Consider the following 10,430-nt stretch of genomic DNA (forward strand, 5'->3'; position numbering starts at 1 on the left):
CAATCTGAAAAGGCTGCATACTGTGATTCCAAATAGGGAATTCATGTGGAAAGGCAAAACTATGGAGACGGTAAAAAAAAATCAGTGATTTCCAGGGGTTCGGGTAGAGGGCAGAAGGGATGAATAGACGGAGCACAGGAGATTTTCAGGGCAATGAAACTATTCTGTATGATGCTGTCATGGTGGGTACATGTCATTATACATTTGTCAAAACCCATAGAAAGTACAACACAAAGAGTGAACTATAATGTAAACTATGGACTTTAGTGAATAATAACGTTATCAACATTGGGTAATTGGTGTAACAAATGTTCCACGCTAATGCAAGATGTTAATAATAGAAGAAACTGCGGGGGATAAGGGAGTATATGAGAACTCCTTGTACTTTCTGCTCAATTGTTCTGTAAGCCCAAAACTGCTAAAAAATAATAGCTTACTTTTAAAAAAGAGGAAACAAAAACAAACCTGGGGAGATTTAAATAAATGCATCAGCACAAATTCCTTCTTCAGAGATGCTAATTTAATTGTTTTCTGGAGAAATATTAGAATTTTTAAAAAGTACACCAGGTAGTTATTAATATACAGCTGGGATTGAGCGCTACTGGTTAATGACAACACAAAGCAAATTCTTGTAACGTAATTTTACCAGAAAATGTCTAGGTGTTGTGGTTTGGCATGTTTTCTAATTTTGTTGCGAATAGTCCAGTGCTGTGATAATAATAACAGTGTCCTGTTAATGCTCTGATTTTTTTTTATTGCGACACAGTAGAGACTTTGGCTGAGGTAAGTTTAACTTTATGGGTGCTATGGGATTTATAGCTTTTCCAATAGATAGAAACTAATGCTATAGCTGCAATCATCAAGACCTCTTTTTGCAGAGATTAAATGGAATAAAAAATTGGGGAGAACTTTAAATTCATTAGGCTTTAAATTCTTTCATCTGAATAAGATATTTGTATTAAACGCAAAATTTCTTTGGACTTTTTAAAAATATCTTCCTGTGAAATAATAATGGAAGGGATTTATATTAGAATATGGAGCATATTTTAGCTGTTATTTTATCATTGGCATATCTTAAAGTCACTTAACCTTATTGCAAAAACTTTGATGAACTATAGTGAACATAAACTGACATAATTTGGGTTGGGAAGTAGTAAAGGGTATAACTTTGGATTCAGTGACCCTTGGAGTTGATTTGATTGATATGTTAAGATAATTTTTTGATGGGTTATGCGGCTTTCTGTGGGATATACCTTATCCATCAGAGCATGAAAGATAATCCAAAAAGAAGTTGATGGGTTTTTGGTAGGAACCCCTTGAATTTGGAAGCAGGATAGTCCTGAGAAAAGCACTGATATGCTCACCTGAGCTGGACAATCACAACCTAGGTGGACCATAAGTCAGATGATCAAGTCCAATAGCTAAGATAGCAAAGGCTTGGGAGATAGACCATGGCCACTCCTTTTTCTAGCACATCTTCCCTGGAGAGGAGGTTCTCAAGATGGGTTGCACATTATAATCACCTAGACAGCTTAAAAAGTCTCAGTGCCCTGATAACACCCAGATTAATTAAATAAAATTATCTGGGATGAGACCTAACATCACAGATAGGTAGACATTACTTGTTTGGTGAAATAGGAAGAACACACTAAATATATGTAGATCACCTTTTCCTTTCTGCTCTCATCTGTGCCTCTATGGGGAAGGTTTTTCAGGGACTGGCCCTTGTGGGTGAGACCTATAGTGTTCCTTCTAGGTTTGTGACTAGGTAGGTAAATCTGACCAATTTAGGGTGAGTTATTGGAAGATTGTCCTTCTCCAGCTTAATTTTTTCGTGACTACTTAAAGCTGACAATTTGATCTCTCTTCCAAATTTGTCTCTCAATAGGTTCCAAACTAGGGACCTAATTTATTAGCTTTGTACAATTCTAACAGGATGTCTGTGAAGCACTCAGGAGCAAGGGAATCTCAAATAACCCAGTGGAAGGAAATCCAGCTCATTTCATATGTATTGGCAGGTTAACAAGCAGCCTCTGTCCTGTCCTCTTGTCCTCTTTCTTTCTTACACTCTGGATCTCTCTTACTGTAGCTATGTCTGCGGGGCTGTGAGCTGCACATCAGCTTCATTCTCTTTTTTTTCAAGTAGGCTTGGTTATGAGTCTCTTCATAACTCATGGTGAGTCTAGGTTCCTATGACACTGGTTTAAGCACCAACTGAACGATACCCAAAACTCCAAGAACCAACACCAACAAACTAAGACGCTGGATTGTAAAAAATTAATTTCCAAGAGAGAGAATAATGTTAGCTTGTCTTGAAATTTAGACCCACTTTTGTTCCCATCAATTGTGCTCACAGGGAAGTCACAGATGCATAAGAGGGCAACCACCTCTTCATCAGAGTCTAGGTGTGAGGATGCTTCTCAGAGAAGTATTGACTGGAAAGGTATCCTACAGTACATGTACAGAACTACTAGCTTTCTTCTGTTTTTATATTTATGCCAGGTCTCCTATGTAAGCTTCAACCAGCCATTGAAACCTTTCATCTCATAAGTGTAAAATTACCCAAGTTCTCCTTGTGAGAGTAAATGACTGATTATATTCACCATTTGCTCAATAAGTCTCCCCGAATTTAGGAAATCTGCATGGCTGGGACCCATTCCCAGTTTTGTTCCTTGGTCTTGTTTACTTCAATGTTTGCTTTGAGTGATAGGCATGTGGGAAAAGAAGGGCTCACAAGACAGAAGCCTAGGCTCTGAACTGGTGTAGTGTCACTCCCATTGTCTTCTACGGGTCAAAGCAAGGTGGAAGACCAAGCCTCATGGGGAATACGCTCCACTCTTGATGGGAGGAGATGCAAAGTATTGAGGTTACTTTGGAATCTATATATCCTTAATTTCTGATAAAATTGACAAACAATATATACTTTACAGAGTTTTCATGAGCATTGAGTAAAATATAGTGCTTGTTTCAGTGCTTGTCAAAGAGTAGCTACTCAATAGATATCTCTTCACCAGCTGCATAGTTATTGTTATAAATCTTACCCATGTTTAGGATTAGATAACCAAATCCTGTTACTTCTACTCCTATCTTATACTCCTTCTTCTCTACCTCTGTTGCTATTTCCTGAATTGTATCACTTCTCACCATGATGTTGAAATAACCTCTTGAGTATGAAGCAATTGGCTCCTTCTCTCTATTGAGGAACTGTAAACTTCATGAGAGAAGGGACCTTGACTTTCTGATTTGTAGTTGCATTTTCATTTCCTGATATAGTACATTGCTCACAGTAGATGCTCCGCAAATATTTGTTGAATGTTTGAATAGAAGATTAAACTCTGCATACAAAGAAAGTTTTGAAAATCCAAATCCTGTACTCTGCCTCCTTATACTCCTCCAGTGGCTCCCCAAAGTGTTCAAAATAAAATTTAAGCTTCTTAGCTTAACCTAAAAGGCTCTCCATGATCTGACCTCTGCCTCTGTAACTTTCTCTCTCATTTTTCTTGCACGTGTAACCTGTTTTCCAACAGTTTTCTGAATCTGTAGTGATTTACTGAAAGATGTCATTTTCCCTGGAATAGCCTGATTTCCCTCCTTCACCTGGCCTAAATCCAACATGTGTTTAAGACTTAGGTCAATCACTTCCTCCTTTGTGGTATTCTCCTTGACATTTCAGCATTGACCAAATGTCACTCTTCTTGTCTCCTAGCATGCTATGCACAGCCCTGTCACAACAATTATCAACCTACAGAGCGGGTGCTACATCTTTCATCTCCATATGACCAGCAAGTGCCTGGCATATAGTAGATGCTTCATAATTATTATGTGAATGAATAGAGGCAGGATAACACTTGTGGAGAAAGAGTAGCTTTAAAATTCATTGCCAGGAGTTTAATGGAGTACCTTACTTAAGCCTGGGGATGTGTATTTCTTCCATTATTAAAGTCTCATTAGAGTTTTCTTCCACTAAATGGACTAAATTGCCTTTATTTGTTCTTAAAATAATTCTCATTAGTGAACTTGGTGTTACTCTATCTCCAGAAGACTATTGTCTTAACTCTTCTTTGCACTGAAGCCTGACTTCATTTCTCTTTGATTGCTTTTGTTGATTGAGCAAGTGGCTTCTGTTTTATGTCTGAACAATCTCAAAAGACTTAGACTGGTCCAAGTAAAGCTATGTTTGTACAATGCTAAACTATTCACTTGGTAGAGACTAAATTATTTTGGCATCTTAAGCACACAGCCAGGCTCAGCTTCTTCCATAATAATAATGGTATTGCGTTAGTATAAGTGCCTTCAGGAGAAAAGAGAAATCTAGCATCAATTTGACAAGACTAATGTTTAAGTGGATCCTGCTGCATTTGCTTTTCAATAGAAAGAGAAAAATGATAGTTATACAAAGCACTACGAGAATCCTGTGTGTGCCATTGGTGCATAAGTTAAAGTAGCCTCAGGGAACTTTTTACTTACTCTTCTTTCTTACAATGGAATACAAATGCATTCTAAACAATTTCAGGTCATCTAGTGCTTTTCCTTATTTCCCAACTATCGCCCAATTCTCTAAATTCTTAACTATTTAGAGGAGAAGTGACAAAAACGGTACATAATTTAGTGAAGAAAAACACAGAAGAACATCACAAGTAATCTGCCATATTTGAATAACCACGGTTTCCCATTTGTTAAGAGTAAAGTGGGGCTAATTCTTCCATAAAAACATTTGATAATTTCAGAAGATAGATGCGCTTCCTTTTGGAAAAATTTTGTCCTTTAGTTTTCTTTGTAATGTTGCATAAGATTGAGTATGTGCTTTTATTAATTCCTCTCTTTAATGCAGTAAGTGGTAACTGACATACTGAAAATGCAACTTATGGTGAGTAGGAGTTTGCTTGATGAAAACTGGCATCTTCTTTATTCAGGTGAGAAAACTGAGGTCCAGGGAAAGCAGAGGGCTAGGACAAGCTATGAAATGTGAGAACTAAACCATGTACTTAGACTTCAGTCTCTTCCCTTTCTACTCATTCTACTGCATCACTATAATTTTGTTCTGCTTGTTCTTTTGGTGTTATCCTTCTGAATGCTTATTTATAGACAAATTGTTTTAAAAGTAGCTATACATTAAAAAAGAAAAGATATCTTTAGCTTAATAGAATTGGTTTTCAGAAGGATTTGTTTAAAGATGCAAGACAATTATTATCCAATCCTGATTTCATAAAGCTCTCTTTTTTCAACAGTATTTTACATGAATAAAAATGAAATTAATAGTTGATTAATATTGCTAGGGAGATTGTATGTCTTATTCAGGTTATTTTGGGATATATGCTATAGGCAAGATATATGTTAGAAGTAAAAGTATTATCTATATTTAATTTGTACTGAATTCAATTTTTACTTGATGCCCTAGGAATTGCTGGGAGTATTCTAAAGCATCTTATTATGTTGTACTCAATTATTAAGATAAATCCATGTACAGAAACACAGTTATGCTTATGATCGGTCCAAATTTGCATTTATGGCTAGATCAATATTCATGCAATCAGGATACAAATATGTAATAGTGGTTGTAATAATGTAATAATGATTGAGTTCCTTTTTTCTTTAGATTAAATCCTTTGTATACATCAAGGTGCTGTAATGTATATAAATTCCATGTAGTTTGCTATATTTGTAAATATATGAAAAGAAGTTGCAGAATTTTATTTATAAAATTATGGTCTGGATGAATAAGAATACAAGTCTTGTATATATCAAGATAAAAATGCTATATATGTAAGTATTTATATATGTATTTCTTTTAAATTATCATTCATTTAATATCATCTAATTTCTGCTCACTTTAAAATGTATATTTACCTCTTTTAAGATCTCATTGTTGAAGAGCAGTTTCTCATTTTTCAAAGCATTTCACAGCTTTTACAAATTAGACTTTAGTAATGATACTAAGGAATAGATATTGTAATTTTTATTAGAGAAGAAATAAAAAGGCAGAAATGTTTTCTTAAAAACGTGTTTTCCCAGCTCGTTTTGTTGTCAAAAATAGGTGGGACTAGATCTCAGGTTTCTTGAGCCCTTGTTTTACTACAGGTCATGCTGAAACTTTACCTCTTCCTGTAGTGAAAACAGAGAACTGTGTTTAAATTAATTTTGATAGCTACACACTCTCAAATTAACTGTTTATTAAGAGCAAAATGATAACTAGCATTTTAAGTTTGTTTCAGTGTGTGTGTGCCTGTATGTGTGTGGAGGTGGGAAAGGAGGAGGATGATACAGTCATGCACCGCATACAATGTTTTGGTCAGTGACAAACCATATATATGATGACGGTCCCCTAAGATTATAATGGAGTGGAAACTTTTCTTTCACCTCATGATGCTACAACCATGATAATGTCCTAACACAATGCATGACTCACATGTTGTTGGTGATGTGGGTATAAACAAACTTTCAGGTCCTCTGGAAGGTGTTTCAGAAGAACGTATTGTTATCATAGGAGATGATAGCTCCATGCATGTTATTGCCCCTGAAGACCTTTAAATGGCACAAGATGTGGAGGTGAAAGACAGTGATATTGATAATCTGGACCCTGTGTAGGCCTAGGCTAATGTGTGTGTTTGTGTCTTAGTTTTTAAAAGAAAAGTTTAAAAAGTAAAAAACAAATTAAAAATTTTAAAAGTAGATAAAGCTTATAGAATAAGGATATAAAGAAAGAAAATATTTTGTACAGCTGTATAATGTGTTTGTGTTTGAAGCTAAGCGTTATTCAAAAGAGTCAAAAGGTTAAAAAAATTAAAGAGTTTATAAAGTAAAAATAGTTACAGTAAGCTAAGCTTAATTTATTTTTGAAGAAATAAAAATATTTTATTGTCAATTGAATGTAGCCTAAGTGTACAGTGTTTATAAAGTCTACAGTAATGTCCAAGGTCTTCACATTCACTCACCACTCACTCGCTGACTCACCCACAGCAGCTTCCAGTCCCGCAAGCTCCATTCACCGGAAGTGCCCTATACAGGTGCACCGTTTTTTATCTTTGTATCATATTTTTCCTGTGCCTTTTCTATGTTTAGATATGTTAAATACAGAGGTACTTACCATGGTGTTGCAGTTGTCTACAGTATTCAGTACAGTAACATGCCGTACAGGTTTGTACCCTAGGAGCAATGGGTTATACCATATAGCCTGTGTGTATAGAAGGCTATACCATCCAGGTTTGTGTAAGTACATTATGCAATGTTTGTACAGTGATGAAATTGCCTCACAACACATTTCTCAGAGAGTATCCCCTTCATAAGTGATGCATGACTGTTATGGGGAGGATGAGATTGTTTCTAGAAGAGAATGAGAATGTTTTGTGGAGTTGCTACTGACCTGACCTAAGAAAGGAAAGAGGTGATGAAGAACGGAACTGGGAACAAATGGCAAGAGGAAGCACTGAGGTAGAAACCATACTGGAAAAAAAAATCCCTGAGTCAATCAAATATGCTTTTTGTTGTAACAGAAACCCAGCTCAATATGGCTTAAGCAAGAAGAATTCTTATTACAGAACATCCTAGAGATAGATCTAGTTTTAGGCCAGGTAAATCCAGGGTTTTGACACTTCTGATGCCATTAAGATTTTTCTCTCTCTGTCTCTCAGCTCTGTTGTCTGTGGTGTTTTACAAGCCTGCCACTTGGAAGTGAGATCTGTAAAAAAGGTATAGATTTAGGCACCATCACCAGATAACTGTGAGTTGTATCTTTGGGAAAGGATGAGGTCGCCAGGGGAGGGTCCTAGAGTGAGAAAAGAAGAGGACTTTGAAGAGATTCCTGACAAACACCAGCATTTAAGGTGGAAGAAAAACAGCCCAACAAGGACACAGAGAAGGAACCACCTGAAAATGAAGAACAAAAGAACACAGAGGGCGTGGAAAAAGCTGAGCGTGTCATAGATGTATATTTGTCTGGCTATCTTATTTACAACAATTTCTCCTTTTTCCAGAAATAGTCTCTATACCCAGGAATGGCCACCAGCATCATGTGGTTTGACTCCTGGCCACAGATGAATGTTTCAGGTGGGTTCAATTAAGCCAAGTTGGACTATTCCTGTTTCTAAGAAACTGAAATTTAGAACTGAGAGACACAGAGACCACATATGGCAGGCTTAGTCGAAGAACAAGTAAAACAAATAAAATAAAAATAAAGCCATCGACAGGTCAGGAAGTAGGGAAATTTAGACGGTTTCAGCAGCAGAAAGGAAAGAAGTTTCCATTGGGGTGTGTTGAGGAGGGAAAACCATAGGGACTGGGAACATTTTTGCTTTGTTTTGTTTGTTTCTATGTTGATAAAGACTTGAGTATGTTTTAAATGCATTTGCCTCCTCATTCTCATAATTGCTTCCTAAATCAGAGAGAAAATAGAACACAGTAGGTAGAAAATGCCTCAATTCCTTGCCACCAAAGCTGTAAACTATCAGCATCTGTGTTCATTCCTTTGCTCTCTGCACTGCATCACAGTGGAAAATGGTGCCTCTCTGATAAATTACCCACCACAACATTGTAAGTAGGATCCAAAAATTAAATAACCTAATATATGGGGATCACTTTATTGCGAGATTAATAAAATGAGGTCTGAGCCTGCACAGCTACCCATCCTGAGTTCCAGGGGTCTGTCTGCAAGATTCAAATCCAAATTGTTCTGGCTGATGTTTGGCACTAGCTGATAGCTGCTCTCCACTCTGGTTTAAATATGCATGAAGATGATTCTAGGACCTAAAGCAGGCTGTGACTTCCAGGACAGCACTTGCAATTCCAGAAACATTCCTAGTTATTTTACCCTTGGAAGATTGGGACTGAAAAATACTGATCACACAAAAATCTCTTCCAGTGCCTGCAGTTTCCCTGTCTAACTCCAACCTTTTCCTCCGAGAAAACAAAAGCTTTGATCTGCTCCAGTTGGGCAATGGGAGCTGGATGGAGAACAGGGGCCTATGCCAGGTTTCACCATATGTCAAGTTTCTCCCATCTTCTCAAACATGTTCTCCAGGATTACAGTGTCCTCAAAGACTAGTGTGGTCCTCAGTACATGGTAGAATCTCAATATAACTTGGCAGAATATGTCAATGGATGGATAAATGAATGAACAGATGGATAATTTGTGCATGTTGAGAGAGGCCAGGATCCAGAGTATAAAAAAAAAGGATAAATTTCAGGGAAGAGGAACTCCTTTTTCTATTAAAACCTCTCTGTTCTGCTGGGAAGGGAATAATATGAATTCTGCCTCGCACGCCACAAAGAAAAAAAAGAAAATCAGATAATAGGGATTTGATGTTCTTTTAAATCTTCAGAATGATGTCCTGTGTGAATAAAGAATTATAACAATTGGGAATATGCTTAAATGTTTATTTCTAATTTTCATTTCCGAGTGAATTAAGTGAAGCAGTTTGATACAATTTTCTTATTTTGGAACAACCAGCATTATTAAAGTAAGTTATCATGGACTTAACAGCTGCAAGTTTTAAACTAAGCATGGCTATTAAACCAATGTATCTTGGGTTTGAAACAAAGTGCTTTATTTACATTGCTGCAATTAAAATGTGACTCTGTTTGAGCAACACCTTCGGATTTTTTTCTAGAAAAAATATATATACACATGCTTTTAAAATGTTCGTCATTGGCTTTCTGCACCTTTCTTCTTTAAAATAGGCAGAGAACAATTCCTATTCCTATACTTAATCCCTAAGTCTCATGGAAAATTTACTTAAGCCAGGCAAAAACAACTGCCTAGAACGGGCTTTATTTTTATTGTATGGCTAATAGGTTACTCTCGTCCTGAATTTTTTCATACTGTCTGGTTTTATCTCCTATTATTTCTAAACCACCTGGAACACTGTTTCTGTTTGATAGGTCCCTTCTCATGAAGGAAAAAAAAATGAAAATCTCTTTTCAAATTGCAAAGAGTTGGCTATAACTTTAGTATATAAGGAAGTAGGTAAAAAGAAGTGTAACTTTGGTACTTTAATTGCACTTGACCTCCATGCTTAGAGTCCAAGCCAAAGTTATCGAGGGTAACAGAGTTTCCATAGGACACCTGTCAGGAACAGTTTCCTGTGATGGTTAATTTTGTGTCAACTTGACTGGGCTAGGGGATGTTTAGATAGCAGGTAAAATTATGTCTTGGTGTGTCTGTGAAGATATTTCCAGAAGAGATTAGCATTTGAATTAGTAGACTAAGTAGGGAAGATCTGCTCACATCCATATGGGTAGGAATCATCCCATCCATTGAGGGTCGGAATAAAAGGAAGAGCAAATTCTGTCTCCTAACTTCTTGAGCTGGGATGTCCATCTTCTGCTCTCAGACGTTAGAGCTCCTGATTCTCCGGCCTTTGGCCTTAGACTAGGAGTTACACTATCAGCTCTGCTGGTTCTCAGCCCTTTTAGACTCAGACTGAATTACATCACCA

The sequence above is a fragment of the Equus asinus genome, chromosome 4 (assembly GCF_041296235.1).
Source record: "Equus asinus isolate D_3611 breed Donkey chromosome 4, EquAss-T2T_v2, whole genome shotgun sequence".
Taxonomy (NCBI): domain Eukaryota; kingdom Metazoa; phylum Chordata; class Mammalia; order Perissodactyla; family Equidae; genus Equus; species Equus asinus.